The following is a 24,505-nucleotide window of genomic DNA, read 5'->3' on the forward strand; positions in this document are numbered from 1 at the left end:
ACAGAGCACAATCCACAGTGATAATAGCCTTCAAAGGTAAGGACTGGTTATAACTCACCTAACTTAATGCACATATTACAAATTTAGGGAGACTCATTTATCTTTAATGAAGTTAGCCTCAATATGAAGGAAGAGACTGTAGAAATTGTCCCAGCCTTTCAAACATTACCATACTGAGAATAAAATTGGCCTCTAAGAACAGGAGACATTAGTCATTTTATTGAAAAATTCTAAAGGATTCAACACTAAAGTTTGTTTCTTGGGGTGACAATTTGAAAATGTTGAGGAGCTTTTGCCCAAGATCTTCAAAGGCTCTTTGCTTCACTAATCTAATTCTTTGACTAAGCTATTAATTTTGCTTATAAGAATAAGGGGTGTTTTAGCTCATAAGGAACACCACAGTCATGTAGCAGCAACCTGATATGATTAAAACAAGCTCTTTCTGTGATAGACTCAGCTGAGGAATTTGGATAAATGCTAATTCCGTGATTTTCATATTTCAGTGATTTCACTCTCTTATCAATTCGCAAATGCTGTCTTTTTTATGAAAATGAAAAAGAAAATGAAGAAATTCGGTTCAAGTTTCCTCTTAATGTGATGGCTGCCTTCTGTGAGAGTCATCAGGAACTCAGCTCACTTGAATTTTGAAAACAGACTAGAATCTATAATTATTGGTGGTGTCTGAGATCTAAACTCTCCTGAAGGCTTTTGAATTCTCTTTGGCTTTTCCTCAGTCAGTGGGATTCCCTGTGCCTCTGTTTCCATATGATATATACTCTCAACATAGCAGTGAACTTGGTGATTGTTAAACCTATTCTGCTGTGCAGAAATATTTGTTTGTAGAATTTTCTGAATGAGTAAGAAGACTAGGACAGTCTTAATTCACTGAGGCAACATAGGCTAGCATGAAATTGTAAATAATTCTTATCTAATTTAAGATGTTAGTGTTTGAAGTAGGGTTATAAACTAGTAGTGACTATAACATGACTAGAACAGACACATGGAACTTTCCTGGGATCAGATTAAAGTCTTTTACAGATCTGTGATTCACTTTTGTTCATTTCTCAAGGTACAAAGTAACCGTAGTTGTCAGTGAAAGTTCAACAATATATTCTTAAAAAACACTCTTACTCTCTCCTGCTGAAGATTGGACATTACAATAACCAAATAAAAGTAGTGTGATGGATAATTTTATGTGCTGGTTTTCCTGCGGTGATGATACACAGGGAGCTGATAAAACATTATAACTGGGTGTACCTGTAAGAATGTTTCAAGAACACTGAACAGAAAAGACTGCTCACACTAATGGGGGCAGACCTTATGTAATCCTCCAGGAATCATCTGAGCAGAATACAAACAAACAAACAAAAATAATAAGAATGAGTAACTGAATTCCTCTAGAGCCAGAATATGCCCTCAAACGTTAGAGCTTTTGGATCTTTTGGATTTCTAAGTCTTGTACTAGTATGTTCACTGTTCAAAGGCCTTCAGCATGGACTGGCGCAATTATTTTCCCTGCTTCCAAATTTTCTTATTCAGACTGAATTATACCAGTGACTTTTCTGGTCTCCGGCTTGTAGACAGTGTGGCTTCTGTAATTATGTGAGCCAGTCCCTATCAAAAATTCCCTCATCTCTGTCTGCATATATTTATTGGTCCTGTTTCTCTGGAGTACCCTGAGAAACACAGAGGGACTACACCTGTATTTGTAGTGACTAAAAAGACAGCTCCTGTGTCAAAGATAGAATCCTCTTTGTGTTTTTGTGCTAGGTCATTGCAGAACTCTTATTACTATATGGATCTTACTATGTGCTTATTCATTCTCTGAAAGTTTCATGCATAGAAAACCTTTGTCTTTCTAAAGTAGATAAAACTGACTCCGTATTTTCTTAGCTAGAGTTATGTTTCATTTTTGACAGTTTTGTCTTCTGTTTTATAGTTCCCTATTTCTAGTAAAGATTAAATTCCCTTTATTAGAAAGTAAAGAAAAAAAAACAGTGACAAAATATGAGAAGAGGAATTAAAGTAAGGATAATGGTAGGAAAATAAAAAGAATTATTATTTGGGATGGACAATAAGCTTGGTATGGTTTATCACAGCATGGCTTGTTTGATACTTAATGGCTACAACTTTAGCATGACCGTGATTTTAAAACAAGGCCAAAGAACAAGTACTTTCTCAAACTTCTAGCAGAGGAACTAATTCTCCTATCCTTCATGCTAAATAGACTCAGTGATGTACTTCTAACAAAGAGAGTATGTTGCAACAATGGTGTGGCACTTCCTGTTCCAGAGGAAATGCTGTTTCTACTCTACTTATTGCTTTATACTAAATTATGCCTTGCGTAGGTCCGTCCATCTGATGAGAAACTGAGGCTTCCAGCCTACAGAAATGCAAATGCAAGTACATTCTACTACTTTTGGCTGTAGCACTGCAACATCATGTGAGATTTTTCTCCAGAACCAACCACAAAAATTCTTGCTGGATTTCATATTCATGATAATAAACACTGTTGTTTCTAAGTGAAAATTTTTACTAACAATAATAGTTTGTTATATCACAATATATAACTATAACAGACATATACTCACAATTTACAGTATCCATTCTATAGAATGTTTATTCTAAGTTGCTTCTTAGCTCCTGGTTTCTGGCAACATTATTTATCACTTTGTGTTTAGTCTTACTAGAACAAATAGTGAAGCTCTTTTTTTCCTGTTCTATATAGAAACATCTTTTACTCTGCTATTTCAGAAGCTCTCTGGATAAACAGCAGAACACATAAACAGTGCAATTGGGGTTTTAATCTCAATCAAAGACAGTATCTAAGTAGATTGTAATGAAAATATTACTAAGAGAATAAATATATAAAGTTAAGTAGATTTGAGTGGAAATTAAATTCATGTTAACAATATCTTGATAATTAATAACAATCATATAATAAATTTTAATAAGCATTTGCTATATCTCCTTGTATTGGTGCTGAACATTTTACATACTTAATTTATCTCAGCTTTTACTATGACCTTATGAATAAATTTATGATTTTATTTTCTAGAAAAAGGCACTGAAACATAGGTAGTTTATTGAAAGACATATGGCTTTTAATGGACAGACTTAAATTATACTCTGCCTGATTCTAGTCACTTTACTGATTCTATCACTACTGCTTTAAAATTCCTTACTCTGGCTGTACTATTAACAATGGTCATAACCTCAAATAATACAGCAGTATTATGACTAAGTATTGCTGTTCCCCTGAAATGCATATGTTTAAATCTTTGCTCACAATATGCTAGTATACGTAGGCAAGACTTTGTATAGAAATTAGGTTAAGAGTATGGTATGATGATAAAAATTCTCATGATAGCATTAGTACTATTTTGATAAGAGGAAAAATAATTTCTTTCTCTTCTCCACATGAAGATCCCAGAAAAAGGCAAATCACTGTATGTCAGAGGCAGCACCAAGAATCAAGTCAACTAGTACCATGATCATGAACTTTCCAACCTCTATACCGTGGGCAATAAGCATTGTATAAACCAACCAATCTATTGTATTTTGTTATTGCAGCCTCAGTTAAGATAAACAAGTACAATAATACCATGTTTCTCATATGTTAATTTGGAGTTTCTCTTTTCTCTGACTGCATCACCTATATTCTTTTTTAAATCTCATCTGATATCATGGTCTGTGGAAAACCAAAATGTCTCTCTCAATTTGTTTTTAAATTCTCTGTTCTTGTATCTTCATGGCCTATCTTATTCCTTGACATATCTCTATGAAGCTATTCCTTGTCCTAAATATGAAGTCTGACATTCCTTTGAGTATAAAATAGAAACTATATCCTACTTCACTAAAGCAGTAAGAACAGTATCCTACTTCACTAAAGCAGATGGACATCCCTAAAGTTTATGTTCGTTTGTTTGTTTTTCCTTTTGTTTGTTTGTCTGTCTGTTAGGGAGAAGGCTGAAACAGAATAATAAAAACAATGCTAAAAATCTGTATTAACCTATTTTTAAAGTCTTTATGAAACACTGAAGAGTATCAGTTTGAACTAGTGTTCTGTGGCTATTATAACCAATACCACAAACTTGGTGACTTAAAGCTACAAATACTAGCTATTCTGGAGGCCAGAAGTCATAAATCACTAGTTCTGGGGCAAAGTCAGTGCACTGGCAGAAACAAATTCCTTCTACATGTTCTAAGGAATTTCTTGCCTTCTTACATCTTCTGGCAGCTGCTACCATTCCTTTCTGTGCAGCCACATCACCAGAATCATCTCCTGTATTTTTGTATCCTCTTCTCATTTTCTCTGTGTTTCTACTGTCCATTTGCCTGTCTCTCATATGGATATTTGTGATGACATTAGGGTTTATCTAATTATACAGGATAATCTCACCGTGCTATTAATCATGTTTGTAAACAGATCCCCTTCACTTTCATTTTAAGGTTCATTTACAGGTCCTAAGCATTAGCATATGATTTTTAAAATGTTCATTATTTAATCAACTTTAGTATTTTCACCTAATTATAGTCTACTTCTCTCTTCTACTCTTTCTTTTCTTTGCAACCTCCCTGGAAGACTGTTTGAGGAGGTCTCACTTCTTATTCTGTTGTATAAATCAAGTGAACTTTCCTCAGTCCTTATGAGCAAATACTTACCTTCTGAGTATTCATCAGTACACTCAACAGATAAAAAATGATAGAGCACAAGATAATGAATAGTCTATTTAATATGTAATCTTGATTCTTAGAATGTCTGCTGTTATTTTTATTTCACTACATAGTATATTTTTATTTATGTTACCTTTTGGAATGTCATAAAGATTTAAAAACAATTGCAATATCAACATATAAAAATTCTGAAAAGAATATGCTAACTTCAGAGTTTTAAAGGTGAGGAAACCGAGCTCAAAAATAGCTGTATGTATTTATACAGGTAAGAAGGAGCAAAATTAAAATCCCATGCAGAGCTATCTGACCACAAGTCCTTGTTCATACAACTAAACTTACTGCTTTTGAGGTTACATTTTCTACTCTGTAAAAAGAAATAAAATACGAGAAATTCTTAAAGTTAAATGAAGTAATTAAGGAAAATGTAACTAGTGTGTTATGAAGCTTTATGTAAGAAGGATAAATATTACCTCCCCAACCACCACAAATATCAGCTTCACTATTACCATCAGCATTATAATCACTTATACTACTGGTATCATCACCACTCCAAGTACCACAGCCATCACCACCACTACTATTGATTTTACTACCATTACTTCTGCCATCATCCATACTACCACCAACACTTTTAGCATCATTGAGACCATCCCCATTATTGCTGGATTCATACAATGACCACTATCATTATGACCACAGCTATTACCACCACTGTTGACACCACATTTCTAGTAGTGTGCTGGAACTCTTCACATCAGCTCATGATATGCGATCATTTCCAACTCAGCATTCATTGAGAGATTGGTCATTCAAAATACCCACGGTAGGGACACTCATCCCTTGAAAATTGGTATATCCTGCAAACCAGGAATATTAACAGAGCAAGAATGCCAACAGTGACTACTACTATTACCAACAATTACATCCACCCACCACCACCGCTACTCCCACCATCTACTACCATCATCTTGTCTCAATGTGATCAACCTATTATTATCACTACCATCTGGAGATGGCATTTCTGAACATTTTTTTCATGAGCAAACCAGCATACCTTTATGATTATTTAAGTGATTTTGCATAAGATAATAATGCAAATGTTGGCTTTGCTACATTAACCTAACATGTGAGAGCATTATGGATACTAAGATGAAAGAGAGGTAAGTTTCTAGCTCTTATCCTTCCTTGTTGTAAGAGTGGGCTAAGATTTTGCTAGATTTGTCAAACAAACAAAGTCCATCCAGATCAAATCCATTCAAACAATTCTACTGGCACTATGTTGTCAGAAGCTGTAGATTACTTGAAATAGATTCATCAATGGGAATAGGAGAAAGGGATGATGGGTAAAGCTGACATGTCTACATACTGAGGGAGGTTTAAGGCTGTGAACAAGGAATATCTTCTTTCATTACAGCACTCGATAGGGCTAAAAAGTGAACTGATTGTGTTTACATGCTGCAAATAAAACCTGTACTCTTTCCTTGGAGAAAAATAGAAAATAAACCATACAATAGGTAAAAATATTTTATAAGCTCTTGTGAACTCTGTCTCTATACACTGTATGGTTGATTTCACCTGTATACTGCTAGCAAATGGACTGAATCTAACACAAATAAAGTTAAAATACATGACAGGGTGGCAGCATTCTTTGAATTCCAAGTCCATTGTGACCATTTCACTGTGTCCCCTTATAGGTAGGAACTGATCTAGTATTTAATACAATATGTTATTAAAAGCAAAGTCACAACTTCTTCTGTGTATCTATATCATCAAACCAAAATTAGCCATTGTTGTAATTTTACAGTCCAGAAAATTGAGATATAGATAAAATAAGTTTATTATGCAAAACAGATCAGTTTATAAAAGACCAAATTAGGATTTAGTTTTATGGTATAATGTTCTAAACACTACCTTTTCTCTTCCATTGCCCTAATCTTTAATGCCATTGGTACAACTATATCTCCTGGGAGTTGAGACTGACTCTTTTTTTAATATTTAAATATGTTTTGTCCAGAGCAACTTAAAGTTTATGTTTTCATATAATACACAATGGTTTGTTTTTTTTTTTTTTTTTATATTAACAGTTGATAGTTTGTATTGTGGGAGTGGCTTTAGGAATGATCATTGAACAATATACTTGAAAATTGCTTATACTTAATATATTTTAAATCTGAGACTTTATTAATTATTGTGTACATCAAAGTGAATTAATTAGTTAACCTTTTGAGGCTCTTTTCAGACAACATCATTAATTATCCTAATTATGTGGGTCTTTCTAACTCTCATTACAAAATATATTGATTCTAATTACTGTTCCTTATGCGACTCTTCTCTAATGTCTGATAAAGGCAAAATTGCATGATCATTTATCTTAAATTTTCATTATTTATTTATTTACCTTAAGCAAAATTTTTAAAAGTGACTCATCATCTCTTTAATTAGCTACCACCTTTTGCATAATGTCAGTAGGAGAAATAAACTGTCAGTAATCACATGGTTGGAGGTAGTAGAAACAAATTAATCCTGGACTAAGGAATTTCAAGCTACTACTAATGTACATGCCAGACACTGTAACAAGAATTTCTTCTTTCTGAATTCTCAGTATCCTTAGTTTCATTTATTTATTATTTATTTTGTCATTTCCTTTCATTGCCATTTCTGATACCCTTATTTTTGTTCTGGGGGGACCAATGTTGTAACTTTTTTTTCTTTTTACAAGATTTATTAAATGTTTTTACACAGCAGTGTCCATTTTCATATACTGCTGTAAGGATACTCTGTTCTGTTATGGGGACTGACTGGGGCATGGCAGGCAGCTCTGGTTTCCCACCCTTTTGTTCCGAGATGGGAGTGGTGGGAAGAATCTCATATTTGGGTGCTACAGTGCTTATGTGGTTAGGCAGAAGCTTCTTGAGGTCAGTCTTACCACTTGGATCCCAATGCAGCATGATCTTTACTTTGATACCCAGCACACCCTGTCTGAGCAGCACATGGCACGTGACTATGTCCACATAGTAGTTGACAGAGTTCCAAATGTGAGTCATCAGGCCATCCACAAACACTCTTTGTCCTTGAAGCTTCCCAGACATCACAACTTCACAACCCTTGGCTCCATCTCCATGATGAAGCTGTAGTGACAGCAGGCTCTCCATACAGCAAGCCCTCCTAAGAGATTCTGTCTGGGCAATGATATGCGCATCTCTTGTGGACAGCTTTTCAGCATAAATGTCTACACTGTCCTCAGGGAAGCCATCCTCTGTTGAACTACAACAGTCAGTTCTCAGATCTTCTGGCCCTTCTCACCGTGAACCTTCTGTGTGCTGGTGGATAAAATAATGATTTCTGTCCTGTTTGGTGTAACTCAGACTTCAACTCCAGAGTAGCTGTCTTTGGCCAGCTCCTAGGTAAGAATTCATTCAGTTCAACTTTGAAGATGCTATCAGCGACAAACTTCTTGAAAATCTACACCACCCTGTTCCACCATCCACCACCAAAAGGAAAGTCTCATGTGATAACCATATGGTCCTTATTTGAACTCAGGACTAGAGCATGAATGAGCAGAAGTTCCATCTTGAACCTCTTCTCCATGAAAGAAGAGAATGTAAATATAAATATGGCTGGAGTGATGTGCCTGTGTTCCATTCTCTTGTACCATTTATACTTATTTAAATGTCAGTGGCTCTGAGTCAGGCCGCAGGCACTGTCCATTCTGCTGAAGATAAAGAGAAGGCATCAAAATAAGATAACAGATAACATGAACATTAATATATGAGAGAGTTACCAGTATTAAAATCCCTAATATTCTTCCATGAAAATAGAGGTCAAGCCATATCTAACTTTCTGTGGTATAAATGAAATGCCTTAGGTTATTAATCCAGATTTCCACATCCTTTGTGATTGTCACAAGATATAGTCATTAACTGAGAAGAAAAGGACATTAATTGAGAAGAAAATGATGCTGGAAAATTAATTCCAAAGCATTTTATAATATAATAGTATTTAATTTTCACATTGACCTTATTAATTAAACATCAGTTGTTATGACTCTATCAACAGTGGTTACCATAATGGTTCTTATTTTCTTTGAAATAGTTGTCCATATCTTCACATACAACAAATTCAAAAAGACAAAAACAGTATAAAACCACTGAAAACAAAAGAATGAAAACATTACAGTCCCTCAAAACCTGATAATAGGAAAATCAATAATGGCTCCCATGTCTTTTGTTCTCTTCAAAATAGCTGTCCACACCTTCACATATATTGAAATTAAATATTACCAAAAAGACTAGAATCGATCAAAACAAAGAATAAAAGCATTACTTGAATTCACAACAAGATGATAGGAAATCAGCAATGGCTACCATAATTTCTCATTTTCTTCCAAGCAGTTGTTCATACCATCACACGAAATAAAATCAATCTTGTAAACTCTTTAGGACAAGTTCTAGGCATGTATAAGCTTATACATGTACATCTGTCCTTTCTGTATTACAGGGAAAAACAAAACAAAACACATTATGAGAAAAAAAGATACAAAAGAGACAAATAACAATAACAAAGAGCCCAAAATAATAGGCTTTATAAATGGTAGTAGGAACAAAACTAAGGTTATTTTACATACTTATCTTCAAAAGAGTTACTCAGATTGTCACCTATAAATATGTAAAATTGATCTAATCCTATGAATGTTAATTGTTTTGTTCCAAGAACTAATAGAAATAGTAGCACAATCAATTTTAGCTTTCTTTAGTGTGTATATGCAAGTTAATAACTTTTCTTTTCCCTTCTTTTCTCCTTTTCCCTGAGTTCTTTTTTCCCTTTAAGTGTTTTCTCACCTTTTCACAATATTTATTGAAGATTTGTAATCTTATTTGCTGTTTCACTTTCTTACACTCGGGAGACAATGCAGTATTTACACATGTGAGTTTCATTTATTTTGCTTATAAGTATGGTCTCAGGTTGCATCCATTTACATATAAAAGCCTCAATGTGGTTCTTCTTTATAGCTGAGTAGTATTCCATTTTATAAAAACACCACATCTTTTTTCTCCATTCTGAAATTGATGGGAATTTAGGTACTTTCCAAGATTTCACTTATAAACATGGTGCACATATATCACTATGATATGATGTTTTCAGTTCTTCTGTGAAATTGCCAGAAGTAGAATAGCTGGATCAAATGGGACTTCTGATCTCAGCTTTTGAGGAACTTCCAGTCTGACATCCACAGTGGTTGTACCAGTCTACCCTCCCACCAAAAGTGCAAGAGTTCCTTTTTCCCGACAGCTTCTGCAGCATTCGTTATTGGTTGTTTTCTTGATCCTGGCTATTCTTTCACTGGAAACTCAATGTGGTTTTAATTTGCATTCCTCTAATAACCAATGAAGCTAAACTTTTTTTTCATATATGTATTTGCCATTTTTATTTCTTCATCTGAGAAGTTATATTCATTTCAGATGCCCATTTATGGACTGGGTCTTTGAATTTCAGGGATCTATTTTTTTTTTTTTTCTTTATATGTTATAGATAGATGTCCTTTGTCTCAGGAAAAGCTGGCTAAGATTTTTCCACAATTCATGGGTTTTCTTTCCACTCTGTTAGAGAATTCTTGTGGGATGCAAAAACATTTTAATAAGACGAGACCCCAGTTATTGAGTGTGGGAAGTATTTCCTGTGCAGTTTGATTTTTGTTGATTAATTTTGTGCCTACCCCAATTATCTTCAGAATTTCTACCTACTTTGTCTTCCAGCAGATTAAGTATTTCTGTTTTATTTATTTATCTATCTATTTATTTATTTTTTTGATACACGGTCCCTCTATGTAGTTCTGGCTGGCCTTGTGCTCACTTTGTAGCCCAGGCTGGTCTCAAACTCACAACGATACTCATGTCTCAGCCTCCCTAGTGCTGGGATTACAAGTATGAGCCACCACTCCTGGCTCAAGCGTTTCTGTCTTAATATTTAGATCTTTGATCCATTTTGGATTATTTAGTGCATGGTGATAGACATGGAACTAGTTTTAGTTTTCATTGTATGGAATGCCAGTTTTTCCAGCACCAATTGTTAAAGAGACTATTTTTCTTCCAGTGAATGCTTTTGGCCCCTTTGTCAAAGATAAGGTGAAGTAGTTTGTTTGTAGTTGTGGTTATGTCTTCTAATATATTTCATTGATCTTCATGTCTGTTTCTTTTCCAGTACGATGCTGATTTTATTACAGTAGTTTTGTAGTACAACTTCAAGTCAGGGATTGTGCTGTCTCCTGCCTTGCTTTTGTTACCCAGAATTGCCTTTCCTATTCTAGGTCTCTTCTAGGTCCAGATGAAATTTCAGAATGATTTCTCTGGATCTGCGAGGTGTGATAATGCTATTTTGATTGGAATTGAATTGAATCTGCATAACAATTTTCAGAGAATGGCCATTTTCACAATGCTTATTGTTCCTTTCCATGAACAAAGAATGTCTTTCCATTTTCTGAGGTCCTCTTCCATTTCTTTTCTTCAAAGTATTGTAATTTTCACTGAATAGATCTTTTACATTTCTTTTAGATTGATTCCTAAGAATTTCCTTTTTTTGGATGCTACAGTGAAGGATATGGCTCTCTTATTTCTCTCTCAGTAAGTTTGTTGTTTTTGTAGAGGAATGCTATTGATTTTTGAGTGTTGATTTTGTATCCAGCTACATTATTAAATTTGATTATTATATCTACAAGTTTTTCAATGGAATTTTGGTGTCTTCAATATAGAATATCATGTCATTTCAAATAATCATAATTTAACTTCTTCTTGTACTATCTTTATTCCTTTTATTTCTCTCTTTTCTAATTGCTCTGCCTAATATTTCCAGCGCTATACTGAAGAGGGCTGGTGCTATTGGGTAGCTTGTCTTGTTCCTGATTTTAGAGTGAAAGCTTTCAGTTTTTGACCATGTAAGATGATGCTGGCTGTTTGTTTGTCATAAATTGATTTTGTCATATTGAGGTAAAGACCATCTATTTCAATTTTCTGTAGGGTTCTTACCATGAATGAATGTTGGACCTTATCAAAAGCTTTTCATGCATCTACTGAAGTGATCAAGAATTCTTATCTTTGGCTCTATTGATATGGTGTATTACATTTATTGATTTGCATATGTTGAAAAATCCCTGAATTCTGGGAGTGAATCCCACTTGGTTGTGGTGTATAATCTTCATGATGATTTGCTGTATTCTGTTTGCCAGTGTTTTATTGAGAATTTTTGCATCTATGTCCAATAGAGAGATTAGCCTTTAGTTCTCTTTTTTGATTCAATCTTTCTCTGGCTTTGGCATTAGGGCAATATTTGCTTCCAGGAATGAGTTAGGGAGAATTGCTTCTCTTTCAATTTCATTGAAGAACTTGAGGAGTGTTAATACTAAGTCTTTCTTGAATTTCTTGTAGAAGTCAGCAGGGACTCCATCAGGACCTGGGAATTTCTTTGTGGGTAAGGTTTTAATTATATTTTCATTTTCATTAACTGACATTGGGTTATTCAGCAGTTTTACATCTTCTTGATCCAGCTTTGCTAATTCATGTTTTGAGGAATCTGTCCATTTCTTCTGTTATCAAACCCATGAGAGTAAAGGTTTTCAAAGTATGTAATGATGATCTGTATTTCCAGAGTCTGTAGTGATTTCACACTTTTCATTTCATATTACATGGATTTGAGCTTTTTCTCTCCTCTTTTTGATAATGTTAACTAAAGGCTTATCAATTTTATTTATTCTTTCAAAGAACCAGCTCTTTAATTTGTTAATTCTTTATATTATTTTCTTAGTCTCTATTACATTAATTTCTGCTCTGATTTTTATAATTTCCCACCTTCTTTGAGCTTTGGCCTTGACTTGCTCTTCTTTTTCTAGAGGTTTGACGTGTAACATCAGTTTTTTTTTTTTTTTTTTTTTTTTTTTTTTTTTTTTTTAATTTGCGTTCATTCTGTTTTCCTAGTGTGGAAATTCATTGCAATAAATTTTCCTCCGAGGACTGTTTTCATTATATCCTACAATTTCCAGTATGTTGTATTTGTGATTTCATTTGATTGTAGATTCTGTTTAATTTCTTCTTTTATTGATTATTCAGGAGTATATAATTTAATTTACATGTGTTTATGGAGTTTTTGCAGTTTCTTTTGTCATTAATTAGTAGTTTTATGGCACTATGATCAGAAAATATACATGGGATAATTTCAATTCTTTTGCATTTACTTAAGCATGTTCTGTGGTCTAGTATATAGTCTATTTTAAAGAATGTCTCATGTGCAGCTGAGAAGAATACATATTCTCATGTGTTGGGTAGAACACTCTGTACATATCTATCTATTAAGTCCATTCATTCACACATTTGAATCAGTTCTGCTATTTCTTTCCTGATTTTCTGTCTATTTTATCTGTCTCTTTGTGTGTCAATGATGTGCTATGGTCTCCCATTATAGTTCTGTTATTGCTTATTTGATTTTTCATTTCTAGTAATATTTCTTTTATATAATTGGGTCCTCCCATATTATTGCATATGTGTTTAAGATTGTTATCGCTTCCTCTTGAAGTTTTCCCCTAATTAGTATGCAGTGATCTTCTTTATTTCTTTTGATCAGTCTTGGTTTGAAGTTCACATTGTCTGCAAACAGAATAGCTACCTTTGGGGTTTCTTTGTTGGGGGTCCCATTACATTAAGTATTGTTTTTGATCCTTTGAATTTCAGTCTATGAATTTCCTTTTGAGTTAGATGGGTTTCTTGTATACAGCATATGGGTGGATGTTGTTTCTTGACCCATTCTACCAATCTATTTATTTTAATTGGTGAATTGAGGCCATTTACATTAATGGTAATAAGTGATATACGTTGATTTATTTTTGCCATGTTATCTTTCTACTGTTGGTTCATTACTTTCCCCCTCTGTTTAACTGTTTGCCTTGCATAGTGTTTTTTCTTTTCTGTTGTTATCCTTTAAGTCCTAGTTATTTTTATGTCTATTTAGAATATCTTTCAGTATTCTTTTTAGGGTTTATATGGTGGTCATGAAATCCTTCAGCTGTTCTTTGTCATGGAAGTATTTTATTTCTCCATCAATTATGAAGTACAGTTTTGTAGGAAACATCAATCTGGGTTGGAAGCTGTTATCCTTTAGGATTTCAAATACTTCACTCTGTGCTGTGTTTGAGTTTACTGTTGGTGTTGAGAAGTCTTCTGTGATTCTGATGGGCTTTCCTGTATAGGTTATCTGTCTCTTCTCTCTAGCAGCTTTTAATATTCTGTTCTTATGTTGGATTTCTGGGATGCTGATTATTATATGTCAGGGTGTAAATTTATTTTGGTTGTGGCTAGTTGGAGTTAGATATGCTTCACTTAATTGTGTGTCAGTTTCCACTCCTGTGTTTGGCAAATTTTCAGCTAATACTTTTGTAAATAGTCTTTGATATCATTTGTATTGTCACTTTCTTTTGTTTATACCTAATGATCTTAGATTTTTTCTTTCCATCATCTTGCAACTGTTGAATTATTATTTTCTGGTTCCTTGTTATTTTTTTAAAAAGTGTTTCCCGTTCACTAGCTGCAATATTGTTTTGATGTCTGTAAGTCTCTCTTCACTTTCACTGAAGACATTTTGCCAGATTTTGATGGAGATTTTGGTTTCCTGGGTATCTCTTTGAATCTATTTCATGTGTTCTGTTTCTTTCTTATATTGTTTATTCAAGGTTCGCATCTTTTTTCAGTGATCCTCTTTTTTTTTTTTTTTAAACTATGTCTTCTTTAGATGTGTTCAGCATTTCTTTTACTACATGCATCATTTTTCTTTTACCTGGGAGATTATTTCTGATCTGAGTTCCTTTAAAGCTTTCTGGAGTTCTTTCTTTAGTTCCTGCTATCATTTCAGAAGTTTCAAGTCATTCCTTGTATTTTCTTCTATGTCCATGTCTCCTAGGCTTGTTTGGGATGGACTGGGGTTTGAGATTTTATTTTGCTCTTTTGGTTTGTCATTGTCCTGTATTCCCCTGGAGAAGCTGTATGCAAGGTCTCACCTGCTTTCTGCATTGAGGATATCTGTCTGTACTGCAGAGTTTCTCCAGTTGAGGGGAGGTCATTAGTCAGGTCTTATCAGGTCCCTAGTGTCTCTTGAAGGCTGCTCAAATGTGGAGAATATGCTGGGCAGGCCTGCAACTTACCTGATGTGGTACTGTGTAGCTTCCTGGCTCCTTGAGTTTGCTGGACTGTACTCAGACAGGTTCTGAGTGATGTACCAAGGCTGAACAGCTAGACGGAGTATGCTATGCAGGCCTTCAGCTCATACCACATGGCATACCAAAGCTCTGCAGCTGCTTGTGGTCACTGGGTGGGGCCTTACCAGGTTCCAAAAAAGGTGCCAAAGTTGCAGGACTGACTGGGGTTCACTGTGTGGGGGATTGGCTCATACTATCATGTTCAAGTGACTCCTTGGCCTCTCGGGGTCACTAAGCAGGGCCTGACTAGGCCCCAAAGGACCTACTCAAAGGTCTTCCTGGTTGTATAAAGCTTTTTAAAAATGAAGATTTACCACAGAGACTCCATCTTATTTTAGAAAGCAACTCTGCTAAAACAATAGTACCCATTAGAAATCTTGTTAAATAAAAAGACATAATATTAATTTAAATTATTTAAATACCTATCTGTCTAAGAAAAAATCATAATGCTGTCCAAGAAATGGTAGTTGGCAGTTTTTCTCTCATACTGGTAAACATTTTACATTATTCTACAAATTATGTTTTTTTGACTTGTGAGAACTTTGTGAATGAGTATTTGGAACCATTTCAATAGTTATAATACCTATCAACCTGGACAATTAGCCGGGGACTGTTCTATTTTATTAAGGAATAACCGCTATTCAAAGGGTGCCAATGTGTTAGGCCAAGGATAGATGCCCCTAGGATCCCTATAATGTAGTACCCTGTAGTTATTTACCTACACAATAACTCTGTAGCACTAATAAGCATTTGTTGTGATTTTTATGGTTGGGGTACTCATGAAAGAGAGAAGGAGCAGCCAAACATGTTTTTCATCTTCTGAAGAACTAATGGTTGGAGTGAGAAAGACTGCCTACAGTTAGTGTTACAAATGGCAGCTTCTCCCCTTGGCTCATTTTGAGCGGGAAATACAACTTGCCAGGTGCCCCACTGAGCATCTCAATATGAAGTCCTAATTCAAATACTTACAACCTGCTGTTATCTGAATTTCCATTTGAAAATAATTATCAAAACCATATGGATTAAAACGATTGGGGAGAGGTGTTTCAAAATGAAAATATGTAAATTGCATTAATTTTGGCCTTTTGCATTTGGCCGAGTTTCCCTCAACCCTGGAGCCTCCGCCTGTTCCTCTGTTTCTGCACCTCCATTTCCAGTCCTACCTTATAGCTTGTAGCAGCAGTATACAGTAAATTTCTTTCTTTTGGGCCTACTATCTCTTCACTCATCTCTTAGAAACATTTTAAGTTCTTCTGCAGAAATCTTTCTTACCTTCTTATTCCACTATATGGCTAATCAGCATTGACTAATCACCATGGACTTCTGTGGATCTCTAATGTAGCCTATGCTATTTTCAGTAAAAAACAAAAAACCAAAACTTTTAACACTTCATAATTTCTCTTGATTGTCTATTCCACTAGATTGTGAGTTTGATATAGTTTTAATGTCTTCTCCAAAACTCACTGTAATCATATAAGAGTTGAATGTCTCAAAAAGTAATTAGTGCTTTATTAATCCTGTTATTTTGGGAGCAATAAGAAGGATGAGTTGGCCTAATTTCGGCTCTGTCTTCACATGAGGGGCCCAGCAAGAGAGCCCTCATCAAATGTTGATGTCATGGCCTTGGACTGTCAGCCTCTGTGAACTGTGAGACAAAAACAATTCTGTTCACTATAAGTTACTCAGGCTGTGTTTCTTTGTTACAGCAGCAGAACAGAGACTAAAATCAAGCAATATTAGAGGCATCACTGTGTTTGTCCTACCTCTGTACTACATATTTCATAAATGACTATTAGATGATAAAAACTAGCAGAAATTTGATTTCAGGCGCGGAAGTCAGTTATACAGTAATGCAACTGATTTCTAAAATTTAAAAGGATTTGTTATTAATCTTCAAACTCTTTAGAAATTATGTGTAGGAAAATTTTCAGAGAATTTATGAATTTATAAAAACATAATTATTTAACACTATTCTCAATTAGATTTATTTATGCCATGAAATCAGTTTACTCCATCAACATAAAACTAGATTTAAAAAGAACTTTAGTAACAAGAAAAACTTTGAGATGCTTCTTCCATATAATGATATTAATATCTTTGTGCTTGAGTATAGTGAAGACATTGTTTTTATGGTAGAAAGAATATTAATATTGATTTAAGCACAGTACTTCACTTTTACTATATAAAAAGTACTAATACTGTGAATTTTAAATAGAAGTTGCTGAAAGATAGGCTTCCACAAAAATCCAGTTACAGTTTATCTCATATATAATTATATTGATGTAGCTTATAGGCATTTATATATAATACTATAGCCACTGTACAGAGATAGTTCATATTTATAAGTTATATATTTCTTTTGGGTAGTGCTACTCTTGACAGTCTAAGAATATCAAGCCACATGGCTGCATGGCATGTTGCCCTTGAGCTTGGGTACCCAAACAAAGAATGGCAGCATTTAACTTCATTGACTTATATTTACATATTTATAATCTGTCATGAAACTCTGTGTAAAACATGGAAATATATTAACTAGACAGTTATGTGCTTTGTTGTATATAATATGTACCATAGTGAAAAAGACATATATTAAAAAAAAAATTGAATGCCTTATGTTGCCAGTGTTGTGCTGGGATAGTGAGAGATGTGCAGAAAACTATTAGCCAATTTATGTATCTTTAAATTATTTTTAAAACAGCAAGATACATTTACTATCTTATAAAAATGAAAGTGTTCATTCCATAATTTTTTCACTATTTCTCTTCATAATACTTCCAACAATTTGAATTTAATCCAATTTAAAAATAATATATACTAAATTTTAAACTTTATTTTTATCAGTTGTTAAATCAACAGGTTGCACTAGAAAGATCTCTAGCCTGTGTATACAGAATTTTGAACTCTAGGCTTGTCTTTGTCATGTTTTGGGTGTCCTATCTTAGACAAGCACTTTGTTTCATTCAATTTAATAATCTGATCTCTAGTACGATAGGCTGGTCTATGTCTGTGGTGAATCAATCCCAGAATTGCATTCTTGATCCCAGCATCGCACACTATGATCCAACCACCTCTATAAAGCTCCATCTATGGCTGCATGGGGCTTTGGGGGACATGCAGATACAAGCCACAACATTTACTCTATTAATAATATCCAAATATGATGGGTTTCCCTTTGTTTTATTTTGACACACTAATGAAAATTTATGGGTAGCAAATATGAATTGTATTAGACTTTTTATCCATCAACATAATTGCCCTAATTTCTCTCAGGAGCTAAACTACATTGGTTTGTATATTTGTTTTAGTGTGACTTTATACATAAAGATATTTCAGTTTCCCTCCATTGACTAATTGCCATTTCCAGCCACATACCCTGAGAAAAATGTTTTCACATTATTCAGCAAACATGTACTGATTTCTCCTTATGTACTTCCATGTAAATAGCTTATCAAACCTTCCAAATTCAGGCTGTCATTAATAGGGTAGAAGCAGGGTAGTAATTTTTTAAACTGCTGATGCACTGTAAACAACAAACATAAACATACAAGGCTTTCTATGTATCTAAAAATATAAAGAGGTACAAATATATTAGACAAATTATATTGTTACTAAAATAACTAGAAAGTGCATTTAAGTTTTCCCTGAATTCTGTGAGATTCAAATTACACATATTACTACCCATGGTGATTCCATTATGAAATGGCTTTGAATTCATCTCTACCAAGAGGAAACATCTCTTCAACTCTAGTGGTGCCAAAGAAAACTCAATTTTGTTTGTCCTTTATGTGATTCTTCTTTTTATTATTTATTTCTGTCATTGAAACTTATATTTTCAGGTTTGGGGATCTCAGACAATGATTGACACACTTCTTATAATCAACATATTTTCTTTTTCTTTTCATATATTTTGGAGACTGGCTTTTATTATGGGCTTGAACTTACTATGAAGTACAGGCTGGCCTTGAAGTCACAGTGATCCTCTTGTCTCAGCATCCTGAGTGCTGAGATTGTAGGTGTTTGCCACTATACATGGTTTATAATCTATGCCTAATAATATTGTCCTAACCACTACAATATACACATTGAATTATTTTCCTTCCTCATTATACATGCTACTCCCCTGACATACTGTCAAATAAACAGAACCTGTATCATGTGAATAACTTAGAGTCCAATGGCCATTTTCCAGAATGCCTCTTTGACTAAATTCTTAGGAAAAAAATTTCCGTGATTCAGCTTTACATTCCCAGCATTCGGCACAATTCCTAACTCACAATACATTATTATTAAATACTAGTTGAATTGAAGAAATAGCTAATTAACCCAAGTGTACCTAATTTATCCTCATTTGAAATGAAATGGCATCTTTCTTTCAGATTAATTCCATCAAAGTACAATTCTGTTCATGATACTCCCTTTGTGAACAAAACAGAAGCTACCATTTGGTTAAAGTTTGGTATATTCCCTGGTTATTATTACCATAACCCTACCACAAACTATTGTTTCCATTTTCACTGATAAGAAAACTGAGGTTTAATGAGGTATGCTACTTTTCTTTCTCAGCTAAAATACTTCTGTAATGACTTCTTAAAGCAACCAGTCCTTTATGCCAGAAACTTATGAGTAAAGCCCGATGGGTGAATATTTAGTTAAGACCATTTATTTTGACTGAGGCATGTAGAGGAGCAGCAGACAACTCCGTAGAGCTTATTAGTGATGGAGAATCTCTGGCCCCAAGACAAATCTACTCAACCAAGAGCTACATTGTAACAAGATTCCCAGGTGCTTTGTAGACATGTTGAAGGTTGAGACTTGTAGGTCAAAGACCCCAGATCATTAGGTACCTGCATTGATTTATCATGAAAAAGGCATAGTACACTTGATTGAGTTTCTTTTTCCTAGAATCTTCAAAGAAATTGTTCAAGGAGATAAGGACGATTTTTAAATCAATTGAACAAATATCTAATATGACATTCTAACATTAAAATGATTTTTATGCATGATTATCACTACAGTTTGTAATCACATATTTTAAGTATGCTACTTGCTTAATAAACTATGCTGAACATTCAAGCGAACAGAAAACCTGTGTGCTTTTTTCATCATCGTTTCACCAGAACAAGTCATAGTAAGAATACAAATAAAAATGCTGAACGAGAGAATAAATTATGACTGATGATCTTGAAAACAAACTTGGTTCAAAATACAGGTCACTGATAAGAATATTTTAACTAGGAAATGACTCTCAATCTGAATGGAAAAGTTTAGATGGTTCTTTTCGACTCTACATTTATTTAATCATTTTATCAAAGACAATAAAACTTCGTGTCATAATTTGTGGATAAGATCAACTGAGGAGAAATGATGAAAATGTTAGATGACAGAGTAAAATTTGAAAACCATATTTAATGAGATAGCCTGAATCTCAAAAAGTGAAATTTTATGGGATTCAATGAAATAACAGACATTTGGCTCAAAAAATCAGAAAAAAAAATTTATAGGAGTTTGGTTTTAGGAATGTGCATAAAGAGAGAGGTTGATGAATTCAAAAGAGTGACATCACCACCCATAAAGATTGTGTAAGTTATAGCTTCTGTAAGTGAAGTAGGTTACCCAAGGGAAGGGGTCATAGTTCCTTCATTTAAGCTCTATAATCTCTGCAAAGGACCAGATACCAAGTATTCTTAACTTTGTGAGCCATAAGATCTCTGTCACAGATCTCTGTCACAATTGTTCGATTGTGGTGTAGTTGGAAAATTATCATAGATATTATTGAAGCTGATCTGTTTAATTCTGACTTCAATTTTATGGACACTGTTAATTTCACATAGATTTTATGCATCACACATTGTTATTCTTCATTGATTTTCTTTCTACCTATTTAAAAAAAATTCTTGTTTATGAGCTACACACAAAAATATTCCATGCTAACCTTAGTACAAAAGCCAAAGTTTAGAAAGCCCAGCATTATTCTACCCTGATCTTATTATATCTAGAATTTATGTAGAATTTAGATAGAATCAAGGATGGATAAATTTTTAGGTCTTCAAATGGAAATGAATATCACTAGACCAGGAATTAGGTTGCTTGATGAAAATTAAACAAAAATGGGATATGTAGATTTTAAAATAAATAATTTTGGAAATATGATTGCTACTGTTGAATAATTAAAATAATTACAGATAACATAAAATTGAGTTAGAGGGGAAGTGTGTCAGTGTTTCTTCAGCCAATAAATTTAATTTCAGACAGAATTGAATTCACATTGAACTTTGCATATAATAGCATAATGTGTGTGCTATTTTAGACATTATACTAAATGGTTCCTTGCTTCATTGTTTTCATTTACAAGATGAAGAAATTGGTAAGGCTACTGTTTAAATTAGGTCTTGTCGTTTAAAACTACCACAAAATGTGGTGGTTTGTAAGGGTAATTTACTGCTTTTTTCCATGTAGTGGGTAAGCAGGATAGTCATGCTAGTGGTTTTGCCTGGGCTAAAGTTTTGCTTAATATAGTAATGGATGCTGGGTATCAGATGCGCTGCCTCAGATATTCTCCACGGGGTACCTTGTCTTCCAGCGAGTGTAGATTGCCTCCCTCATTTGGTGGCCTTAGGATATCATTCTAAAACAGCAAAGCAAGATTTGTTGGGGAACTTTGAAACCTGGGATACAGATCAGGCACTGTGTAACTTCTGTCATATTCTGTTTCTTACAGCAAATTACAAGATCAGGCTAGTTTTAAGAATATGCAGTGAAAGTCTTCTGAATTGGCGCAACAGAAAAGCTGAATTGTAAAAGGGTGTGGCTATAGGTGGTAGTGACTGACTGAATATACAATATACACTTATTTATCAGTATCTTGTAAAGGTTAAGAAGGTAACATTTGTAAAGGATTTAACTTACCCTCCCAAACAGGGCAATAAGTAGTGGCTGTATCATCTGAATAAGATGTGTCTTTTAATAAAGCAGAGATTAAAGAATACAGATTCTGCTATATCCTACACTGGAAAGAAGTGGCTCAGACACTGACTTTGCTATCATCACAAGTATTGATACCAGATAGGTAAAAAAAAAAAAAAAAAAAAAAAAAAAAAAAAAAAACAGAATTTAGAATTCCATTTTTTGTTAAAGAAGGGATCATAGAAGCTTAATTCAGTCTGTGGAATTACATTTTATACGTTTTATTGAATATTAACATAATTGTATATATTTTAGGGTGTGAAGTGCTGTTATGATACATAAACATTATATGGAATGGTTGCATGAAGCTAATTAACACAGCCATCACCCCAAATAGGTACCATGTATTATTCTAGTCTAATAGAAACATCGTAGACTTTGAGTAGGATCTCTATGTTTTCCCTAAATTACAGTCCGCTAACCACCACTATGTTATTTTATTCTATGACATAAACTTTAGAATCCATGTTTAAAAGGAAATCATGTGGCATTTATCTTTATGTCCCTGACTAATTTCACTTAATATAATGTCCTTCAAATTTATCTGTGCTGTCAAATGACAGAATCTGTCTCGTTTTGAAAGTTTGAATACCATTCTACTGTTTTTGTATACTATGTGCTGTGCAAGAACACTGTTGGTGGATACTTACATGATTCCATCACTTGACCACAGTGAATTATGCTACAATAAAAATAAGCACACAACTGAAAATGTCTTCTCAATGTGCTGAGTTCATATTCTTTGGAATTTGTGATTCCTATTGTGAGCTCTGATCACGGGGTAGTTCAGTTTTTAACTTTTTAAGGAACCTCTATTAAGTTTTCTATAATGGCTGTACTGCTTTAGATTCCTACCAATAAGAATTTCTTTATGCCACATTTTCTCAAGATTTGTTATCATTAATTATTTTGCTAATAATCATTCGAATAGTTGTGAGGAGATTCTGGTTATAGTTGTAATTTGCAATTCCAGGATTATTAGAGATACTGAAAATTTTTAAACAGCAAATATCACTTTTAAAATGAGTGACAAGGGAAGTTTCAATATTTTACTAAAGAAACAAGTTAACATAAACAAGCAAACAAATGAAGCACTATTCATCAGGGTGTGATAAACTTTGTATAAGGTCCAGGATATTTACTTTTATTTCTTGAAATCCATTCTCCAATACTATCTTTTTGGTTATTGAAAGTGATCTATAATTTGTACAGATTCCTTCTGGCTTATGGTTGATGAAAGAACAGGGACATGCCTGTGAAGAAGTAGGAGGTGCACTCAATTGGGACTGTGTGTGTCTCTTTTGTTTTCTGTGTACCCATCTCAATCATTTATAAATCTCTTCTTAAAATTTATGAATTTTAATGTCATCATTTTTCTGATGCTGTACAGTGATCCTAAAATATATTCTACTACATCAAAAACTAAAAATAATTTGTGACAGCAGCAGAAACTATAAGGAGATCAATCACTGTGATTCACACCACACCTATCAAACACTTCATTCAAATATTTTCCATCATTTATTTAGAAGAGTCTGTTTTCCTAGCTTCTCAAAAGTTGATTCAAAATAGATTTTGTGAGAGCACTTCACAGTGCAAATGTGTAAGTAATCACCAATTAATTATAAGCATATAATCTAAACTGTGGTAAATGCCATATGGAGAAGATGGACTGGGACATGAGAGGGTATAAAGGTCTGTTAGCAGTGCCGAGGTGAGCAAAGTTTACCTTGCAAAGATTATATTTAAGTGCAGACAAAATAGATTGTAGGTCTTGACTGAGAGTGGAAGACTAGAAGAAAATTCTAGAGGAAAGATGCAAAGATGTTATGGCAGTGATGAACAGATCCATGGAAGGACTAAATAAACTTCAATGCACCAGAGATTAGAAGGCAAATAAAACTTCAGTATCGATTGAGGTTTATTTGGTTAGGTCAAAATCGTGAAGAAACTTTTTTTTTTTTTTTTTTTTTTAATCGATACCGGGGATTGAACTAATGACCGCCTGCTTCCAAGGCAGGTGCTTATGCCGCTGAGCTAAATCCCCAGCCCCAAAATTGTGAAGAAACTTGATAATCATCATCCTAGTAATTTTAATTTGTATCTGAAGTACAATACAAATATACTTGTGAATGACATGACATACCTTGAGACTATCTCACTGGCTAAAATGTGAAGGAGACATTGGAAGATGCAAAAGTGGAAAGGACATTGATTCAAACCCAGTCCCCGATAGGAATTTAAACTACATAAAAGACCGAGTCAAAATAAAATAGATTTGAAAGGGGCCTGGAGAAAAGCTAATACATATTAGTACTTGTTTGAGTCAGATCTGGCTAATTAGCAAAATTCATAGACGAGGCAGCTTAAAACAGCAAAAATTTATTTGTCAAAAGACTGCAGTCTGTGAAATGTAAGATTAAGAAGCCAACACATTTGGTGTCTAGTGAGGCCTCCGTCCTGGTTAAAGGTGGTGCCTTCTCACTCTGTTTTTACACGCCGAGAGGGGTAAGGATGCTCCTTGGACCATATGTTATGATGGCACCTAATCATCAAATAGCCTACTTTATTATGCCATCAATTTGGGGAGAGGATATGAATTTGAGGGTGACACAATTCTTCACATCAAAACAG

The 24,505-nt window shown here is 34.1% G+C and overlaps 1 protein-coding gene and 1 pseudogene across 1 annotated transcript in view; one reads left to right on the forward strand and one right to left on the reverse strand.

The window, feature by feature from the left end:
• Tenm4 (teneurin transmembrane protein 4) overlaps nucleotides 1-24,505 on the forward strand; it is a 2,788,855-nt gene that overhangs the window by 820,724 nt on the left and 1,943,626 nt on the right. The gene's annotated exons all lie outside the window — the stretch shown is intronic.
• LOC100731829 (small ribosomal subunit protein uS3-like) lies at nucleotides 7,314-10,568 on the reverse strand (annotated as a pseudogene).

The sequence above is a fragment of the Cavia porcellus genome, unplaced genomic scaffold (genome assembly GCF_034190915.1).
Source record: "Cavia porcellus strain 051 isolate PalLab524CR breed Dunkin Hartley unplaced genomic scaffold, mCavPor4.1 scaffold_9, whole genome shotgun sequence".
NCBI lineage: Eukaryota > Metazoa > Chordata > Mammalia > Rodentia > Caviidae > Cavia > Cavia porcellus.